The following is a 21,721-nucleotide window of genomic DNA, read 5'->3' as shown; positions in this document are numbered from 1 at the left end:
AACCCAACACATTCTACGATAATACGGAGGAAGGTGCTGCTTCAGCACCTCCTTGTAGTCTCTTACTGTTTGTTTCTCCCACCGCAGTGCTGCCCCTCTCTCAGCATAGTTACTCTGAAATGTTTGAAAATGATCTCTTACCAGAATTTCATTCACTGTCACGACCTCCTCCCCACCCCCCCATCCTTCAAAGTGTGGATGGTCTTGCAAAGGAAGAACCCTTTTCTTTTCATACCGAAAAATATTTTTCTTGGCTACAACTGAGGCAGGAGGCACCAGCATGAGGCCAATGTGCATATCTGCACATGGTCCAAGAGATGCTGAAGAGCTGAGATGCAGCTTTGTACTCAGGTCCTTCCCACCACTCTGTGACCCCGCTGTCCAGCGGCAGCGGCTGCAGGTTTTAGACATGATGTTGCTACTGAAGAGCATTCGAAGAGCTGAAGCGCCAGCCTGCGTGGGAGAGGGCAGAGCACATGTTTGCGATTTGTAAAGAAGTGGAAGGGTGTCTGGATTAGGGATGCAGGAAGCGGATGTGATCCTCAGGATGAATCAAGGAGACTGGAGTGAAACTAAGTATTACAAAAATTTACCTAAGTGTAAGGTCTATTAGGTTAGGGAACAATTGTAGAAGAGAAATACCGAAAGCCCCATTGCTTGAGAACAAGTCAAAACTCCGGAAAATATACTGTAGATAGCATAATATAATGACGGGAGGATAGACTTTCTCTAACAGGCCTATTTAATTTCTAATTCCTTTGAGTCACTTAAACTATTTATGCTTAATTTTACATAGTTATGACTACAGAGTATAATCATCCAAATTGTAATAAAAATCCTTATAACAGACCAAAAAAAAAAAAAAAAAGCGGTGTTCTCATTTTGCTTCAAATGAACTAACTGCCTCAGGAATGAATGACAATCCACGTTGCTGGGGCAGTGGCGGGGTCACCAATGATGCGTTTAAGATCAAGTCCTATACTCAACTATACTCCTGTATTTTGTTTGTCCAGAAGCAGAAAGCAGATGATTCTGAGTGCTGTGAAGCTATGATCTACAATACATGTGTCATCTAGGGGCCTATGCCATCCAGTTTTTAACTGATGAGGGGGTGATTCCCTGGCTTTGGCTTGTTTTTGGAGTTGTGTTGACACCTGTTTGTAGCGGACTATTATTATGTTTTGCCGATTACTTTTTCATTGATGCCTGGCTCTGAGTTTTAGCACCCATTTTGATTTTTGTTATGGGGTTTTTTTTCCCCCAAATCCTGTTCTGAATTTCCGATGAGCAAAAACATACTGTTAACAATTAACATGGCAAAAACTGCTCTGGATTTGTACTAAGAACTATTTTGGTGCCTGTAACTGTCACGTACCATATTTTTAATTTCTATCTGGCCCATCATACCAATAGACAAGACGTATCATCCTGTGAATGGTCATTATATTCAGCACTAAAGCACCTGATTGTGACAGGAAGCGAGAAGTTTGAGCCCTATAAATTTCGGTTGTTTAGGAAATGTATTTATTCATCACATTTGTCTTAATTAAAACGGAAAATGATGTGAAATTCCTGATTTTACAAAACAATAAACCATTACCTACTAATGGGTTAAAAATAAACAGAAGCCTTCATATAAAAAAAAAAAAGGGCAAAAGAAAGAAGGAGAAACGGTAATGACAGTTTTGAAGTATCCAGTACCTGTTGTGACAGGAATAACAAATTAATTGGGACTATAACGGATTCTTTGTAAAGGTGAAGTAAACACACTTGACTGTATATTTTTCACCATCAGTTAAGTCTCAATTGGTTCTAAAAATAAACAGAAGACATTGAACAGTTTTAATGGATTTTGACACCTAGGTATTATGCTGTCACTCCAGTATAAATGAATCATAACTTTAGACTGCGCCAAGGAATTACTACACATTTGGAGAAAATTTATGGTGCACCAGGCTTTGAATCATGATGTGATATCAAAACTAAAGTCACAAGAGGAAAAAAGTCTGGCATAAATTATTATTTACCCAAGTCATGCATACCCATGCGAACACAACAGGTATGGATTACAGGGTTAGTTAGAAATGCCACTGTAATTTCTAGGTGTTAACACCTCTCAGAGTGGCTGTTCTGGCAGAGCTCCCGGGGAGCCGCATCCAGGGGGGAGCTGAGCACAAGTGCTGGACAAACCACCGCCGCAGCCAGATGTTTGTTGCTTCTCAGGATTCAACCTAATTAAGGGCTTTACCAATGAAGAGGCTAAAAGAAAGAATTTCAGTATTTGACCTTACAGTTATATTAGGCTTAATTTTTTTTTATTCTTTTTTTTTTTATATCTAGCACAGGACTTGTAGATGATGAAGTTCTTACTCAAAGAGACCTTAAACTGCCTGTGAAATTTAACTTTGTGAACATCTGCAGAGAGGACTCTAATCTGGACACCTAATTTGCTCTGTGCTGTCATATACATAGGTAAGCCTTAAAAGATATTATACAGACATGTATACAGTATTTGCTGAATTTTCCTCTTGAAATTTATTTGAAAACATGATAGTTTGCACAGTTGGTCAGACTCTGATAGCACACTTTTAATACTTCTAAGGAACGTGGGTATAAACAAGTATTCCTCATTCATTCTGTACAATATTCCTTAGTAGGCTAGTTGTGTTCAATGCACAATGGTGTAGTAGAGGTTTTTGTAAGTCCTTATCAAAATTATCCTGTTTTTAAAGATGTCTTTATTCAAAGCACAGGTAGGGGGTTGTAAATATTCAATTTAGATACTTTTACAGCTTCCTCCACAGTTTCTCTTGTTCCTGAAGATCTTCTGAACTCACTTTTCTAGCATTTTGCCTTAAAACTGAACTGCTTCTTCAGAGGTTATTATAAAAAATTACAAAGAAGACATCTATTTTTTTAAGTCTCTATTAAGCGAAAAGGAACAAATATAAATATTATAAGCAGACAGAGAGAAAAGGTTTTACCCAGGAGTCCACAGTGTATTTGTCTATAAAGCTTTTGCACGTTCTTGCTGTAATGCTTTATAAATGTGGATAGATTCATTATTTTTGACCCGCTTGAAGGCTAATCATCCTTTTAATGACTTTGGTACTCTTCTCTTTGAGGGGTGATACAATGCTGAACTTTCTGCCGATGACCTTAAGGTTCGATGTCAAATCCTCAAGCGATACAAATGCTCCGTTCTTCATTGAACCAAGCCTGCTGGTCCTCCTGCCTACCTTTATCGTGTGCATGGAGGTTTGCTTTCCACCCTCCATCCAGCCATTGCCCCCACGGGGCCCTGGTGCCACAGAGGCTGTGGGCAGCTCTTATTGCTCCACGGCAGACTTCCTACGGAGCCACGAAACTTTCCAGATCTGTCACGTGCCTGTAGCTGTAAAAAGCATCCTCTCTTCTCCACTGCTATCACTGCTTCTTGCTGTGGCTATTAATCTTGTAGAAGAGACCAGTGTGATGTTTGAAAGCAACTTTATATCATCTTTTATTAACCAGGTTAGCGCTGAATGTCTGTCACCAGGGGAAGAGCTATGCAAACGACACGGGTTTTTTGTCCTGTTGCTGAACTGGGGGAGAGGAAATGGGGAAAGAGGAGACGGTTGGGTTTGTTCCCTGGAAAACAGAATTAGGAAGAAGCAGCTGATATTCAAAATACATCTAAGATTATTTTTTTTTTCTTCAGTTTAAGAAAATTTCATGCAAGTTGTTTTTTCTTACTTTGCCTAATAACTTTTTCAAAGTAATTTTTGAACTGGGAAAGGCCATTTCCCTCTTCTCAGAGGCAACATAAAGAGGCAGCCTGATCCATGCTACGGGGCAACCCGGGTCTTGTGCACGAAGGTAACACGGCACCATTTGCATTAGCCTGCCCCAAACTCACTTCAGCGCCCTGCTTCATGCACTCAACCTGCCCATTTTCTCTTAAAACGAGTCCTGACAGTCAATCATGGTGTCACCTCTTCCCTGGTAGTCACTACGTCCCTGGTATACTCTTCAGGAGGGGTAGGGAAGATGTCGGTAATCGTGTGAGGGTTGGCGTTTTCCAGGGCTGATGCTGGCTGGGGTGAGTTCACCTCCCATCCCACCTGTCGAGAGGAGTCAGAATAGAAAGTTAAAATGCTCAATCTTCTGCAAGTATGTGTTTAACATGCCTCTCATAGTCTAGTGGATAGTTTTGACATGTGCATCGGGTCTAATATATTGGAGAATAAGCACTATTATGATATCCAGCTATTTCCCCCAAACCTGCTGTCAAAGCTTTGCCAAGCGGTGATAGCTGCACACAGCAACCCCTTGGGATGTTCCAAGTCTTGGCAAATCAGAAATAGGCACAAGTACATAAAATATCTGATATCCCAAACTGAGTCATTCTTGGATGCGGTGGTGTCAGTGTGACAGCCAGTGGTGCGTGAATTTGAGAAGCAGCTCTGCAATATCCTACAAAAATTGCACTCTGCCACCAGCACTGAGTCTTCTCCTTCCTGGTGGCAGCTGGTGGGCAAACGGCATGTGGGAAAAAAATGTGGAAAAGACTTTTGCTGGGCGCATACCAGGTTTTAATGCTTCCTCAACCTACTAAAGCGAATCTTCCTGGGCAGGCAAAGTGGTGGGAGGCATACGCCGAGCGTCCTAAACTGGGGCGCTGGTTGGTATTCCCCAATTTATCTGGTGCCAGCGGTGTCCAGCTTGAAGAGGATGCTGTGTAGCGGGTGTTTGGCATCCAAAGGTTTTGACTCTTTCTGTGAACAAAAGTACTGGTACCCGAGAAACCCCAAGCAGATAAATTTTTACAGCTTGTCCAAAGAGCGTGAAATGAAAAGGTGAAAGATACACAATGTATCACGACCTATTTCCCCATTTGCTTGTTTCTAATATGCGCAAATGGCATTTTTAATATTGAAAAATGTTCATTTTGAGATTATGATACTTAAATTCTCATCTAATTGTCTCTTAATTCATCTGAAATGATGCTAATTATAATAACATTTTATTAATAATATTAATTTTAAAAGTTGTAAAAGGTTTTAAAGCTATTTCCCTGTAAAGAACCCTAGAGCATTCTAATAGTATGATTACTTTGGAGATACCCATTTTAGGTCTTTATCACTTTATGTTTATTTGTGGTGTGGCAGCATTCTTTTTGCATAGAGTACACTACTTAAGGATTATCAATTAATTCTGCATGGATATCCTCAGTTTAATAGGCGTATTGTTCTAGTAACAGATATGCTGTTAAGATGTATACCTTACGGACTTTTTCTTTTAGGGGACTATTCTAAAATTTTTATTCTTCTGTTCTACAAACTCTAAGGTATTTTGCTTTCATAAATTATGAAAGGAAAATGTCACAAGCTATCACTGTTTCCGTGCTCTGCCTTTGCTGACAGCTGTATGATGCTCATTCAGTGCAGCAGATTGGGAGCTGAAAGTTTCATCAATAAATATGACTCTGATGGCTTCATGTCAACGGTCAAGGTAATGGCCTTTTATTATCCTGGAAACACACTTCCACCAGGCGCATGTATATTTTATCTTAAACTCTTCTGAGGAAACAGTTTTTTACTTTTCCTCGCGATTTTAGTCGTTGTCCTTTGCAAGTGACATAAGGCATTTTAACTAAAGAAGAGTTATAGAATTATCTGTCTGCCTTTATTACTGCATGCTGAAGAACAAAGGAATGAACTAAGGTATAATGTCGAACTGTCTTTTTGTAAACTTGTGATGACCATAGAAGTATTTTGGTGTATTTTGAAATGTATAAAAATAAAAAAGGAAACATGCAACTGACGTATTTGAAAAAGCAGAAAATATAGCACTTAGAGGTCTGCAGTATTAAAAATCATAGAACAGCTTTATTCTGCATTGATCGGATGAGACATGGTTTTGTGTTTTGTTGAAATTTTTATTATTATGGTTAAAAATATTATTTTTTTCATGGAAATTTCCAGTCCATTGTACTACTAAAGAGTTATTTTAACCCATTTAGATATTGTCAGGAATAACATGCATCCATTTGGGAAAGAAAAGAGCGTTATAATATTTCAAACTTTCATTCCTTGTGCTTCATTTTTCTGTTTTGTATATTAAATTCTTGCTAATAATTAGAATGTTTTGCAAGTTTCAACTTTTCTTAGAGCTTTTTAAAGTGATCTATCAAATGTATTTATTGTTAATTAAAGTAGCTATTAATAACAGTCATAGATAGGTTTCTTTATCTGATTAGTTAGGTGATACTCAGTACTTGGCCCACAAATACTTCCTTGTAAACAAAAATATAGGGGAAAAAAGATACCTACTCCTACAAAAATATTTCTCCTTCAATGGCTGTACTACAGTTTAATACTTCATCCAAGAGTTTTAAGATATAGTTGTAGGGTTTTTTTTAAAATACGTGTCTAGTTTTAATGACTATATGATCTCAAAATAGTATGAGTTGCACAAATTTCCTCTTAAAATACATATTTCACAAGATACAGAAAACCAGCAAACTTCAGTGAATTCCAACATATCTGGAAGAACTAACAGCTGCCAGTAGATTAACATGTTAGTAAAACTACTGGGAGATACAGCTTTGGACCTACTAATGTGAAGAACATGGCCCCTTTCCATGTTAGCTGCATTCCAGTTTGGGTTTCTTTTTTCACTTCTCTGCTTGGGTTTTTTAGCTTCCATCTGTGTTAAAGCTGGAATTCTTCCCAAGCATTTAAGGAAAAAAATAATCCGTAAAATATCCGTGAAAACAAGCTAACTTTTATCATGTGTCTTAGCCTCATCTGGTTGAACAGTAGCTCCTTTGATATAGTTTGCATCTGGCGTGTCCTGCCTTTTCCTAAAATAATATTTTAAATCATGGTACCCGACCGGTGCTGAGAAAATAAGCAATCCCAGATGCTCTAGGACTTAGGTGTGGTCCCACTGTTCCTGTCGAAGATTTGGCCGCCAAGCCCTCCTGGTGGAGGGGATGCTCTGCTTGTGGAGGTTCCGGGAGCTCCAGTGAAACTGATGGATGGGCTTGTGTCTGCCCAAGTAACACGACGAGTATGTAGCTCTCTGGCAGTAGCACTACGCACAAACTGCTGTCCTCCGCAGGGAATTTGAAAACACTAACTAAAAGTAATGTTAAGAGCTGAATCTTTTCCCCAGTCACTGAAGCGAATTGATGGGCACCACTGAGGTGGGGAAGAGGACCAGAATTAGGTGTTATGGCCTTGACCCTGCAGCAGACACTTGTCCTCGTTTCGGCAATCCAGGATCGGGCTTCCCTCTCCTCTGCTGGTGGTAGAACCCAGGACTTAAAATTCCAATCCTTGCACACTAGCTGGCTTCAAAAAAGTAGAGATATGAAGCAGATAAAGAAACGTTTTACCGAAAGTTCATTCATCAAAAAGCTGCATATTTTGAAAAGGGTAAAAGTACCACTAGACCCATCAGGGATAAGTAAAGGCTATATACTATAGATTATTTTAATCCCCTTGCTAGATATAAAAGGGATAATTACATATTTGTGGTTGAAGCCATGTGGTGGAAAAATCAATACAACTTTTTTGTATGACACTTCATTAGTGTGAAAAATTTTAAAAGCTGAAAAGAACTGCCTTGCAATTAAATGCCTCTGCTACTTCAGATTCAGTAATGGGTTTGTATTATTATCTAGTTTATTTGAAATAGTGGTTGCACTATAGCAGTAATTGGAAAACATTGATTATGCACTTGTATATAGAAAACCTGGCAAATCATTACAGGGCATAGCAACAGTTAGTTAGCCTTACTAATGAAGCACTAATTGCTGTAAGTAGGTTAACATGTTAGTGAAACTACAGGGAGATAGAGCTTTGAAATTTTTTATCTGTTCAGTGTTATGTATTTTTTTTAAATCTCATTTTAAGAAATCTCATTTCGCAAACACAAACCGCAAGACTCTCTTGATGCTATATTTGGAATAATTTCAGAGATTTGTTTTTGTGTTTTGTTTTGCCTTTTTTTTTTTTATTTGGATATAATGTCTACTACATTTAAGTCATATTTATGCTACTCCTATCAACGTGGTGACTTTAATGTATGTAAATGGCTAACTGGAGTGAAAGGCTGGTTGGCTCGATTGATTTCCTTATTCTAATGCAATTATGTCATCCATGCTATATGCTTCTTGAACAATCTTTTTTTTAATTAGACTGTTCTATGTTTGAAGAGGTAGTAGCTAAACTGCTATAATATGACCACTGGGGATACAATTTTTTTTAAAAAAAATCTTCCTTTTGTGAAAATCTGAGAGCCCCAAATCTCTTTAGTAAAAAGTATTAGAATTGGGAATAGTAATAGATTAGTTTATTATATTCTAGCTATTGACTAAGGAAGACATATTAGTTTCTTTAATTTATTATGCTTTTGACTCAGAAAGAACTTAAGCTCCACTGCTGTAACCAGTATCTGCTTAAAAGCATGTCTTTAATGCTGAGGGTAATTGTTCTGTTTGAGATACATATGGTCACAGTATCCATAAGGCTGGGTTTAAAAAACCCCAAATTTCTGTTTGCTGAATAGTGTCTTACCTAACACTAAAGAAAAATTCTAAAGTCTGGCTGTGAAAAGTTGTCACTGCTCTTTGGAATACAAATTAGAAACTAGATTTAAAAGGAATTTGTATGTTTAGCCAGTAAGTTAATGCAAATTTGAATTTAAAAACACAAAAAGCTTTGATAACGATTCCTGACATTGGGGTTGATGGCCTTTCTAAAAGCTAGCCCTAAAACATATCAATCCTTGAACACTTGGCAATGAAGTATTTATATAGAATCATAGAATGGTTCGGGTTGGAAGGGACCTGGAAGATCATCTACTTCCACCCACCTTCCCTGGGCAGGGACACCTCCCGCTAGACCAGGCTGCTCAAAGCCCCGTCCAGCCTGGCCTTGAACACCTCCAGGGATGGGGCAGCCACAGCTTCTCTGGGCAACCTGTTCCAGTGCCTCACCACCCTCACAGTAAAGAATTTCTTCCTAATATCCAATCTAAATATAAATGTACTTGAATGGAGGGGATCTAGCTGAGCTGTCAATATTTTGCAGGCAGCCTTGTCCACGCTGGAGGCACAGTATAGGATCTATATGTTTGGGTAAGTACCTTTGTAGGCAAGTTGGGTGGCTGTGCCTGTTTTGAGATTGTTGTCTGCTTGTAGGAGAGCAGCTGGTGAAGCTGATGCAACTTCCCAAGGGGTAGACCTATCACAAAGGAAGAGGTTGCAAATCTTTGTCGTGTTTTTGCACTCTTTGGAAGGGGAACTTCCTCAGTGCTAACAAATAGGTTTGAACTGCAGAGACCTACCTATGAGGCTGCAGACAGAAGCAGCTGGTTTTGAGTGAAGTGAAGTTGGACAAAGCCTAAGTGCGAAGGTGTGGCCTGATGGTCGGCAGGAAGGGTGAAATCCTGACCCACCCTGAAAGCCAGGGCACTCACTGGACCTCCTCACCACACTGCGTGGCGCCTCTCCTAGATGGTACGGTCCTCTCTGACCGCGAAGCAGGTGAGCCGATGAGTGTCCTGCCGCCCTTCCCCATGGTCATCCCCAGACCCTTCCTCGGGAAGAGGAATGCAGATTTTGTCTGCACGTGGCAGGTTGCAGAAGCCTCTGCAGCATCTCCCCTGCCCGCCTCCCTCCCACCATATGGGGCAGCAGCTTCGTTGCATTTTGATACTGCTTGGCTGCAAACGTGCAGGGCCAGGATTTCCTTGTTTAAATAGGTGTTAAATTCTCTCTCAGATTCACAGGAATAAAGTCTGACCCCCTAAGAAGTTGCATAATGACCTTGACTTATAGAACATCTTGGAACAATTCTTACATTGAAAAGTAAATGAATAACAACATATAAAGTTTACCAACCGAGTGTTAGAAAATGCCAGTTGTGATTCTTACCACATTCCAATTTTTTAAAAATAAGCGTGTGTGTTTTTTCAAAAGATTTTAAAGGGGAGGAGGGATGTTTTAAAGGGAAAACTGCTTCCAGTTGAGAGCTAGCCTCAACTAATTCTGCTTTGACTCAGCTTACTTAACAATATTATACCCCTCTGTTCATAATAATGAGCTGTTTTGTGCAAAGCAGCTCATTATTATGAATGTAAGGGCATGTTTGGACTAGTAAAGCAAATCATAAAAATTGCTGCCCATGTCACGTTTTTCCTTTGTCAATAAAAGATTTTCCTCGGGGTCAGAAACAATTATTGACCAGAGAAAAATCTCAAGTCCTGTTTGGAAATTTTACCCGACGATTCTGGAAGAAGGGGAGTGAAGTTATGAAACTAAAAGTATGTGTGGTGAACATCGGCTGCAAGGTCTTTTATGTTAAGGAAATCATGACATCTGCCAATCTTTCAAATTCCAAAGGGTAAAGAATGAGGTCTGTAAGGCTGTCATTGAACATGACAGGCTTAATGTCAAGTTTATAACAGAAAAAGGGCAATCTTATTGTGGTTTATTCAGTTTTATGTTGCTTGTTCAGTAGAAAAGCTCATTTTTTATCTAATTTATAGCATTTGAAATACCAAACAGATTTTTTACATATCTCCTGAGCTCACAGCTCCTCTTGACTACCCCTTAGTCGTTCCTTTAGGGAGCAGTCTTAAATCCTTCCAATTTAGCATCTATGTGAGACTAGACAATTGTTTTACTTGAGCATATCCTTCAGTTGTTATAGAGCTGTTTCTAACTCCAAACATTTTAGTTTAATTACTGCTTAGAATATTTGCTATATTTTTATCTAGGTTGCCTCTCGCTTGAGCCCATTGGGCTGAAGAAAGAATTACTCCCCATGCTGTTCTGTAGCCCTTCTTGTTCAGATCTGTAATTGGCCCTGTGTTTTTGACTTTTTGCTAATAAGCAGCTTACTTGCTCTCCCACTAGACTCAACCCACCACTTTTGTTTCATGAATTTTACAAAGGATTTTAATAGATGCTTTAGGCTATGCAAAATGTTATATGAAGGAAAGCATTAATGCTCTAGCCTTGACACAAAGGACGTGTGAATGGCTGCTTATCATTACCGTCAGGTATCAAAATTTTCATTAGGAGTTCTGGAGGACAAAAGGGGAAAAAGTGTAGCTATATGAAAGAATATTAACCTATACTGTGTAACCAACCACAATTGCTTAGCATTTTACATTAACTCTCCTCAGACACTGGCTCTCATTATTTTTACACATACATAATAACGGCTTATTATAGCGGTACAGTTCACACTGATATATTGTAGATAAGGTTGTGTCAGCACTTCCATTATAAACCCTATTTTCAGAGGTTTAAAAGGCAGCTGTAAAAATTTACTCCAGACAGAAGATTGGTTTTCTAGGTTTCTGCCTCAAGCAATTTTTTTTTTAAACCAATTAAAAACAATTGGCTGTTTTTTAAGCTACAGAAGTAAACAAAACAAATTAAGAGGTTTAAAGCACTTTTTGCACTTCTGTAACTCATGAACCTTTATTAAAAAAGAGAAAAAGAAATTTGGAGAGCAATCTGTTAATGTTATACTTGCCGGTAGTGTTCTGCAAAAGAAATACACGCTGGGCATTGCAACAGTGACACCACATACCGCAGCTTAAAATTATTAACTACTGAGTGCACTCGATGCTTCTTAACAAAAGCTTTTTTTTTTTTTTTTTTTTTTTTTAGCTCTAGAATATAAGCCCGGACCTTGTTGCCACCAAACACACAATTTTTTTTTGAAGTCCTTGTTCCTCCAGGGGCTGAAGAGAATCGTTTCACGTTAGGTTTCTCCTCGGGCTGGTTGGGAAACCGAGGGGTGATTTTTGCAGTCACGTACGTAGCAGCAGCTGACCTAAGCACTGCGGTGCTGGGGATCTCTCCTCAAAGCTTCCCAAGCCCTGAGGGCAAAACACTGGTCAGGAAGGGCTGGTGGTCAAGAGGACTTCTGGAAACAGGATAAGAGCCTTCCCCTTTCCACTTGTCATCAAAGCCTGGCACTGCCACCTTCTCAGAGATGATGGAGGTTGACTCCCTTCCCCGCTTTGCATTGTGTGGTTACCTGTAGAGGCAGCCCCACTGGTGAAGGGCTCGATGGGGAGAGGCTAACGCCATCTGTCTGCAGATGAATTATGGCTTTGGTCAGTATGTGACTCTATGGTACTTTTCACCAACGGTGTCATGCTGGAGAGCGGCCAAAAAAATTCCCTGGAAGTTCCTGAGCGGAGGAGTGATGTGTCTCAAGTTGGGTTTGAAGATTTGAGGCATACGTAAGAGAATGTTATACCTCCTTCTCCTCGCATCTGGAAGGGGAAGGTGTGGCTGTCATTTGCAGAGCTCTTCCCTTGAGTTAGTTAATTCTGTGAGCGATGTCCAGGTGTCGCGCATGGTGGGTGGAAGAGCACTGCTGGATTTCGCTCTGTAACTGTACCTGGCAGTGAGAGAGAAAAATAACAGCACACCCACGGTTATGGAGGTTACTTGGGAGGTACCCAAATTAGTCAGCTTGATGTCCCAACATTTCAGCCCATCTGTTCAAACAGGGATTTACCCACTACTGTGAATTGTGCCTTACTATCTACTGGGTAATATTATGCATTAATTTCTGCAAATGGATTTAGGTATGACATTTCTGACAGTTGTTCAGCTGAATTGGATTAATAATGCATTTTTATAACCCTCTTTTCACTTAAAAATGTATTACAGCACAATGTTTTGAGAGACCCTCCAGATTTAAAAGAAATATTTTAAATATATTTAAATAAAGTTGGCTCATTGTGGTAGACATCGGCAAAACAAAAAAAAAAATCCCCATGCATGTTCTTGGAGCCTTGTCACCAATTTGGAGGTACTTGCTATCTTCCCCCCTAACTGATTTCATGAGGGCATGCCGCATTCCAGAAATGTGGCTGGGAAGTGCCAGAGCTGGATCTTTTACCATAAGACCAAAGGGTCAAATCCTGAAGTTGTTCCTAGGTGTTGGCTCAGTTTTCAGTACAGTGAGGGTCCCCACTGTAGAACTGAGGAAAGCCTTTGGAACTTGGGGAGAAGTATAAAGGCACCTGGAACAATGGCAAGCTTTGCAAATTCAAGTACTTCAATTATGTGTTTTGAGGTGGCGGCTCATACAAATTGGAAAAATGTGTGGGACAAACGTGACAAAACCCCGCGTTTGCTTGCTCAACTCTTTTTTGTTATAATGTAGTGATAACAGCCCAGAAATCAGTCCTGTAATGAAAACAGCTTAGTAAGATATTGACCTTCTGACACTGTTGGCTTCCGTTCGTTCCCCTCCTTGCAAATAGACTGCCATCAACCTCCACATCGATAATTATCCTGGTAGTTACGGCGGTACCTGTGTACAGCGTGATGCTAACCCATGAGATGGTTGTCACAGGGTACGTTTGCACTGTCTGTTCCAGTGCTGCAGCAGCCGCTTCGGGCTGTCGTCTCACACCAAGGCTGTCGCACAGGCTGTCCGGGAGGCCAGGGGCTCTGCATGACTCAGCCTCTGGTTCCAGGCAGAGAACCATTGCTGCCTGCCTTTTTGAATAGCAAGGTTAGATGAGCTGTGGAGTACCCATAATCACATCTGTCTGCCTTTGCAAGGCAATAGCTACACAAGCATGAAAAGTAATAAGAAGGAAAACGCCGAAAAGAAATGTGAAAAGGTAGCAAAGTTCATGCATCATAATGTAGTTTCTATCTAAAGAAAAAAATCGGATTTAGTTCTAAATTTGAGGCAGTCTTGTTTATGGAGGAGCTAATAGTATCTCTGTAAAGCTCATTAGGTACAAGCCTTCTTAGGGTTTAAATTTGCATTTTACAAAAAAAGAAGCTATTTCTGTTTGCAACCTTATAGAAGAATTGCAAATTAAAAATGGAGACAAAGGGTCAGGTAGGTTTTGTCTGGACCAAAGAATTCTTGTTGTGTTCCAGTTGCCTGATCTTTCCTGAAAAAGCTGCTTGGTATGCGCTTATTCAGCAGCTAATGAAGATACGATGTATCTTAGGAATTTTATGGGGCGATAACACTCAAGTGCACTGAAACCACGAGAACCCGTAGAAGGAGTGTGCCAGCAGGAAGCAGCAGAGAGACCCTGCGGTTGAACACACACCTGGGTGACTGCTGAAAACGCAGAGCTGGCCGGCGAGTCCGTGGCTGCCGTACGTATGGCACCGGGCAAAGCGATTTGGAGCTAAGAGTGGGGCAGGAAAGAATGAAATCCCCCTCTCCGAACGTCAAGCCAGTCCCTCAGGTTTCTGTGAGTGAGGGGGGCGTTACGGCCTTACACGTTTCCTCGAATACCCAACATATTACAAATTACCTGCAACGTGTTGGATTTCAATGCAGCAGCCACACTTACTACTAAACAGAAAGAACCATGTTTATTATAGTCCTGATGCTCTCCCTTTTATGCTGAGTTGTAGGTTACCCCACAGTATTTAGTGTAAATGAGGGACCACTACATAGAACTGCTCTCCCCTACGTAGAACTGTTTCCACAAGAATTTCATATATTGAGATAAAAATATTGTGGTCAGGCTTATATGACAGGTTGTAATTATCTTGAAACAAATAACTGAGTTTAAAAAATATTGTTGAAGTGTTGAATTTTTTTTTCCATGGAGAAATTTAAATTTTAAATATAGGCGATTATGAATTTTTGCCTACTTTCCATGTGTGCTGTCTTCCATCACAGGGGTGTCTCTTAGTAAAGTGTTCTTCACTTTACTTCTTTGAAAGGGAACAAAGGTATTATTTAAAATAGGTATTTCTCTTTGTAATCCAAGAAGAGAGGGCAAAACCAGACTTTTGACTCAGTCTACCTGACTGACATCAACTACAGGCAGAATATAGATGATTTACCCCAATTAGCTATGGTTTGAATAGAGCTACAGGACGTGTCCCTTGGGAGGTGTAACAGCAAGGGAACAAAGTCAAGCAGTTTGGTTTCCAGTATGTCCCTCAAAGTGAAGACACAGCCAAAGAGTGTGAGTTTGTTTCTGGTCCTAAATAATATAGCTAAGTTATTTTTTTCCTGCTTAGTCCTATTTTATGTTCTAAAAATAGGAGAAACATACGTGTCAACTGTGGAATGTGAAATACAAGGCAAGTTCTATAAAATGTTGGTATAATGCATGCTACTTCCAATAATTGTAAACTATTCATGGAATTTGTATAGTCTGTAACCTTTTGAGAGTAGAACTGAAGAAGCATTGAAAGAGCAGGGCGGTGAGTACATTTAAAATATGTGTAGAAATACATAAAAAACCCCAGCGCCTTTGACTAAAGGTAGATATCAACAACTAAACCACCTCCAAACGCAGAAGCAGGATTCAAAAAAATAATGCCATTAACTTAGAGACGAGTGAAAATTTATTTTCTTTCCTTACAAATTAGCAAAGAGTTCTGCAAAACGCATTTGGTAGTGAGGGTCTGCAAAAGGCAAACCAGGCTGCAAGAGGAATCGGAGACAAGAACAAAACTTTCCCAGGTGGCTCCAACATTTATTATTTAACTTCAGCAGATGGATCCACCTTAAGAAAGGTCCAAGGAGCGAGATGGAAACCAAATACAGTCAAAGGAAGTTGGGGATGTGGGTGTCAGGTTGTCAGTAATCTGACAGCTATGGTAACTACCCTCTAATCCAGCGGCTCCAGCCACGCTCTTGGCTGACACCGCAAGGACTGACTGACAGCTGAAGAGCGGGCACTTTTTACAGGCGAAAGTGACATCCAGTCTATTAAGGCTGACAAGCACAAAGCAGAGATTTGCCCTGAATGGTTTGGTACTGAAGCCTAGTAAAGGGGTTATTTGAAAGGTCTTAGAGAAAGTGTCAGACTCAAGCTCAGATGATAACAATATTGTAATGATAGCAGTGGACAATGAAGTGCTATGATTGCCCATACAGGCCAGGAAGATTGCGTGTGGATATAGAGCTCCAGAAGCTAGTTTACAGCAGCAGATTCTCAAAAGCAAACACACAACAGCTCTAAGACCGCTCCTTGTCAGAATCTTAAGGATATTTTTTTCAGCATGTAATAATCTACTCGCGCCTTTGTTATTTTTGCTCTTGTGTCTAAGGAAAAAATTAGCAGTAGGAGCAGTTGCTGCAGACCCCCATGGAAGACACAAATGATGAAACAGTGTTAGGCTTAATCTGTGGCTTGCAGGTTAAAACAAGATGTGCAAACTGATGCTCTTAGTATTGAAAATATCTGGTAATAATGGATATGACTGTACCTTAGTCCAAATGTTACGTTTAAATTCAGAAGTAATGGAGAAATCTGGCTCTGATACTGCAACATAAATAGATATGCTGGACAAAAGGGGGATAGTAAGTATGGAAACATTTAGCATTGTGTACTAGCTATTGTGTACTAGCTAAGCAGCTGACTGGTATTGAGAGACTTCAGAAATATTGCAAACACAAGATCTTTAGTTACAGCAGGATCTGCGTCTGCTGTTGGGTAGCATTAAAAGGAAACCTGCTCCTTTTTCAGGAAATCTCTTAAATTTCTCTTATGCTTTGTTTTTCTTTGCTTTCATATTAGAATACAGCATTCAATCAAATGAAGAAGTAAATTTGTTTGTTTGTTTGTTTATTTGTTTTTTGACACAGAAGCTGAATTCTGTAGGCAGCTGCCTCCCAGTCCCCACTCTCTCTAGTGCTACTCTTCAGATCCCTCATCTGGCACCCCTATCTATGTTCGAGGCTGGCTTTCCAAGCTGGGGTGGCCACCACTCAACAATTAAGCCACCCTCAACCATCTACTGATTCTTAGAAAAGATCATTGAAAATCTGTATGATTTCTTCCCCAACATCAAAGTGATCCTGCAGTTAGTTTATTTTTTCTCCAGATACTTTTGGGAAGCTGTGCCTTCTTTCCATCAGATTACTCTAAGTAGCACCAAGCTATTAACTGAATGTAGTCTAATGGAGATAAGACTCAGTTTTATGTCCCTTCTGCTTGTGACTGTGTTTTCTAGGGAATAAAAGTTTACAAACCAAGATTAACCAGATAGGTTCAAGAGCAAGAATCGTCAAATCATGATCGCTGCCTGGAGAGTGAAGAGTTTACAGGAAAAAGCTTCTGAAACCTGCACGTGTTTCGATTGCCAGTGGGTGAACAGTCAAGGCTGCAGTAATTTCCATCCATGGCTGCTGGTTTTCAAATTATTGTCTTGAAGCAGTAGCGTGTGCTAAGATGAAGTATTTTAACAGCAATGTAGCTGCTTCTGTTATTCTGAGTACAAAAGAACCAATACAGCATGTGTCTAGTCGGCACAAATGTGCATAGAACCAGTAGTTAGGAATTGAAAAATCAGAGAACAACCACCAAAAAACCCCAAACACATCAGATAGGGACAGAAGTGAAAAAAATTTGGCACTGAAGATCAGTAAAGGTACCGTGTTTAATATATGGTTTAGATTGAGAAGACGTGCCTGAAAGTTTACCCAGAGAAACAGCAGTCTAACCTCCAACTCTTTCCCTCTTTCCCTTTTCTCACTTTTTTCTTCTTGAAAAGAAGACTAACCTTGACCTACTGCATGGCGCTTAGTGGCTTTGTAGCACGCTACGTCAGGATCTTAGCTAAATTTTGAAACAATTAAGGTACCCTAGGGTGCAGCAGCAAAGCTCCTACCACTGGTGGAAGCACTTTATTTTGAAGACAGGGGCATAATCTCAGGCTCTATTCCAGGCATGTGGAAGAGCTTGTGTCAGTAACCAATGGCAGAAGTGGGTACAGCTTTTGGCTGGGAAGCCAAGGCAGAGCAAACGTGAGGTTGGCCAGTCATGCCCACCCTAATGTGCTGTGGACCGCACAGACAGACATGTTACATAGGTGGCTGAATAAGGTGTGTGGATCCTGGATGGGCTTTGGACTTCATTGTGAACTGATGACATTGTGACTTCTTTGCCGAAGTCCTCTATGCTACCTTGAAATTTCAATGAAGTTCTGCTCTGAGCCGTACAAATAATTGTTTTCATCCCTCCATGCGTTCTGGATTTCTTGAATATTTAGGTGACATAGGTTCCAATTGTTTGAGCGGGTAAGACCCATGAGTAAGAAGTGAGTTTCTGAGTGAATGTATTCTGTGTGAATGTTGAAACCCGCTGTTTTTAAAGACAGCCCTACCAGTTGACAGGAAATAAGTGAGAATTATATGAATGCATTGAATGTAGTTACTCATCCTATAAAATATACAGCATACTTCCACATGTTTGTTAGACTCTACTGACATATAGAAGTGCTGTGTTTTACAGTTTGGTGGTTTGTTTGGAAGTGGTGGGGTTTTTTTGTTTTAGTTTGGGTTTGGTGGTTATGTTGTGGTTTGTGCAGGGTTTTTTTGTGGTGGTGGTTGTTGTTGTTGTTGTGGGGTTGTTTTGGGTTTTTTTTTTGTAAGCTAGGATTTGCCTTTATTTCCTTGTTGAAATTCCCTTTTTCTAATTTCACGTATTGAGAGAAAATCATTTGTACTTCTGGGAAAATATTTCTTTGATCTGTTTAGTGTCTTATTTGAACAACAATTTAATGCCTTTTTTCCAGTACACTAGGTTTTACTAAAGGCAACCAAACCCACTTGCAGATCTTATATTTCTAGAAGTGGGACATGAGCGTATCATTTTTGGCAAGAGTTCAGTAGAAAGAATTACCTGAAACTTGGTGCCAATGTATTCTTGTATTTGCTGTTCTAAACTAAAAACGCGCTCACTTACTATATAGTAGCCATCTGTCATTTACAAAATGACACATCCAATTTAAAACCACTAGGAAACAAAATGTTTAATCAGAATTTTAGGAATACTTGCTAACCATGAATCTTGAAGGCCTAACTACTTCGCTGTTACAGCGCAATTTGTCTGACAAGTGGTGTGGTCCACTGCAGAGGACGTACAAGTGCAAGTCAGCATCACCTTGGGCAGGTTACTTCATTTGTCCTTTGCCCCAATTTTCCAGTCTGCGGACCGGGAAATAGAGATATTTTCCCATATTTAGGAAAGGTATTGGCGGGAGAGAAGGTTCAAATGGATTACTTACATCTCAGACTTCCACTAAGGTTTTATTACATGTACTTGCCAAAGATACTAGAAAATACTGTAGATTTTTGGATGTTTACGTGCAACTTTATTTTATGGTGGAATTACGTGACACGGTGTGATCTGATAGGGCAGGAAGCCTGTTTTAGTTGTGTGTTGCTAAGACATAACTACAAGATATGAGCACAGACCACTGAAATACAAACTTTAGTAATGAAAATCTTCACCAAAGTTTTATACAGAGGCTGGCTCCTCCTGGGTCATCAAGCTCAGTCCCTTTATACGTTAAATTTTGCTAGACTTTTTACTCGTGTATTGTGCTGGATTTGTATTAGTTAGTAATATTACCACCATAAATTCCTAAGTTACCCTGCATACGTACACACAAAAAAAGAAAACCCCTGCCCTGAGGAGCTCAGCTTAAACAGATGAGACAGATGGAGATGTGAAATGATTCACCCAGGATTACTGCAGAAACAGGAGGTCAGTCACAGTCGAAGGTCTCCCAACTCCAGGCGGACCCAGGGAATTAGGCTGCCCTGGCTCCTCTGGACTCCTCCTTGGAGTGATGCTCTCCTTCAGGCGTTGTCCTGTTTATGTTCTTTCACTTCTCCGTACAGAAAATCCACAGTGCTGTGGGTATAAAATTTTAAATATGAGTTTATATTGGGAAAATAGAAATGAGTGGTGATAAAATACAGAAGCTAGTTGCAGTATATCCTGGGTGTGTTTCAGAAGATGGAGCTCTGACAATGTTGTAAGCTGTTTAAATCATACATAGAGCCAACAGCAATGTAAATCCTTATTAGCATCTTTGCTTTATTATACTTCAGTATTTCCCGTTAACAGTTGATTTTTAAATATAGTGAAGTGAATCCATTTTTCCATGTAGTAGTTGTGGAAAGCCTTGCAGATTAAAAAGAAAAAAAAAAAAAGAAAAGATAGAGAGAATGACCTCTGAAGACCTGAAAAGAGAAAAACTGGATAATAAATGTTCAACCAGTCTGAGGTATTTTGTAAATCAGACCACTTTTATTTGGATATACTATTGTTTAACAGCCAGTTTAAATTGGGACCAGCATCCTGATTCTGGACAACATGGCTTTTATTGGAAGTCCCTGCCACTTTTAAACATCTTTAATACATTTTAAAAATAGAACTGTAAAAACCAGTAACCAGACTTCAAAGCGAAGACATGTTGTGCCAGAATTACGAAGCTGGTGCTGATTTTCACTGGTTGTAAAGCCTTGGGAGCGCCCTGCGGTCCGTCCCGGGGTGACAAACACCAGGAGCGCAGGCAGCTGGCGTGGGAGCACCCACCGAGAGAGAGGACATCCTTGGCATTGGGGTGATGTGGGAGCTTGGACCCCCGTCCTCTCAGTTGTCTGCTCGTGCCACGGGGCCCCAGCAGCACGGCCTGGCCCTCAGGAGGGCATCGTGGTCTTGGGCCATGGAAAAGCAGCATGTTAATAATGGCAAATTAGGACGGCATAGGTCTTTCAGTTGGTTTTGGTGGCCCTGAGCAGCGTATTGCCTAGAGGAAACTGAGGGCCAGGTGTACGCACTGCTCCGCTTAAGGGCTTTTCTGTCAGAGCATGTTTGTTCTACAACAATCGTTTAAAACTAAGTAGGCCCAAAAAATGTTTTTAACATCTTTGCGTGTTGCTCCAGGAGTGGGTGGGTAGAAGAGTGGGTGGAAGCAATATATATATATATTTGTGTATATATATATGTATATATATAAAAAAATAAAACAGTTATCTGTATGATGGTTCTGGGAAAAATAGCCAAGGGGGAAAAAAGAAAACACTTCCTTTTTTATCTATCTCTGCTTAATATGGGGTATTTTCCATGTGCTAAGGTGAAGGAAGAGGCTCTGCTGGGTTAAACCGGCTCAACCGGAGCTCCACCAACCTGAGCTGAAGAGTTGGCGTTATTTAGACCTGCATTGGTGGAGGATTAGACCCAGATGCTCCTGAAGCAAGTGCTGGCAGAGTGGCTATGGCGCTTCAGCTGCATACTTCTCCACTTGATGTACAGGCAGGTCTTCTAAAGTATAATTTATCAGTGGCTTTGCTTATGTGTTCCCGTTGCTGCACCCCTCTCTTGGGAAAAGCACCACAGCAGAGTGTGCCCATATGTGGGGAGCTTCCTGGGAAGCTCTCTGCAGTGTGTATTTCAGAAGTACTAGTTTTATTGTGTAGGAAGGTATTGTTGCAACACAGCTTGAGACATCAGTTTGAGATGAGTAGGCTACGACAACTGGTTTATTGCCACCTTCAGATAGGCAAAGATGTGAAAGGGATCTCTCCAGTGACATATCTGCAGAGAACGTTCACCTGGGAATAGGCTAATTGCACACTTGATGCCACTGCAAACCCACCTATGCATAACTAAAATGAGCACATATCTGACAACTGCACTGAATTTTAAAAGAAATTTAAAAATACAGTGATTATAGAGCTTCAGGGCCTGACGTATATCTGCTCAGCACTGAAGATTTTATTTATTAAAGATAGCCTCTCTATCAAAGTTTTGGAAAATTAGGACCCGAAGATGTGCTACACTAAATGTTTAGTGGAAGAGCTTCTGGCAGAACGTGAATTCATGACAACGTTAGGATTGTCTCTGGCTATAGCTTTGGCATGGGCTCTTTCTTATTTTTACCATTAAAGAGAATTACAAC

Source organism: Rissa tridactyla, chromosome 7 (assembly GCF_028500815.1).
Source record: "Rissa tridactyla isolate bRisTri1 chromosome 7, bRisTri1.patW.cur.20221130, whole genome shotgun sequence".
In the NCBI taxonomy this organism is placed as follows: Eukaryota; Metazoa; Chordata; class Aves; order Charadriiformes; family Laridae; genus Rissa; species Rissa tridactyla.
This window is presented reverse-complemented; position numbering follows the sequence as displayed.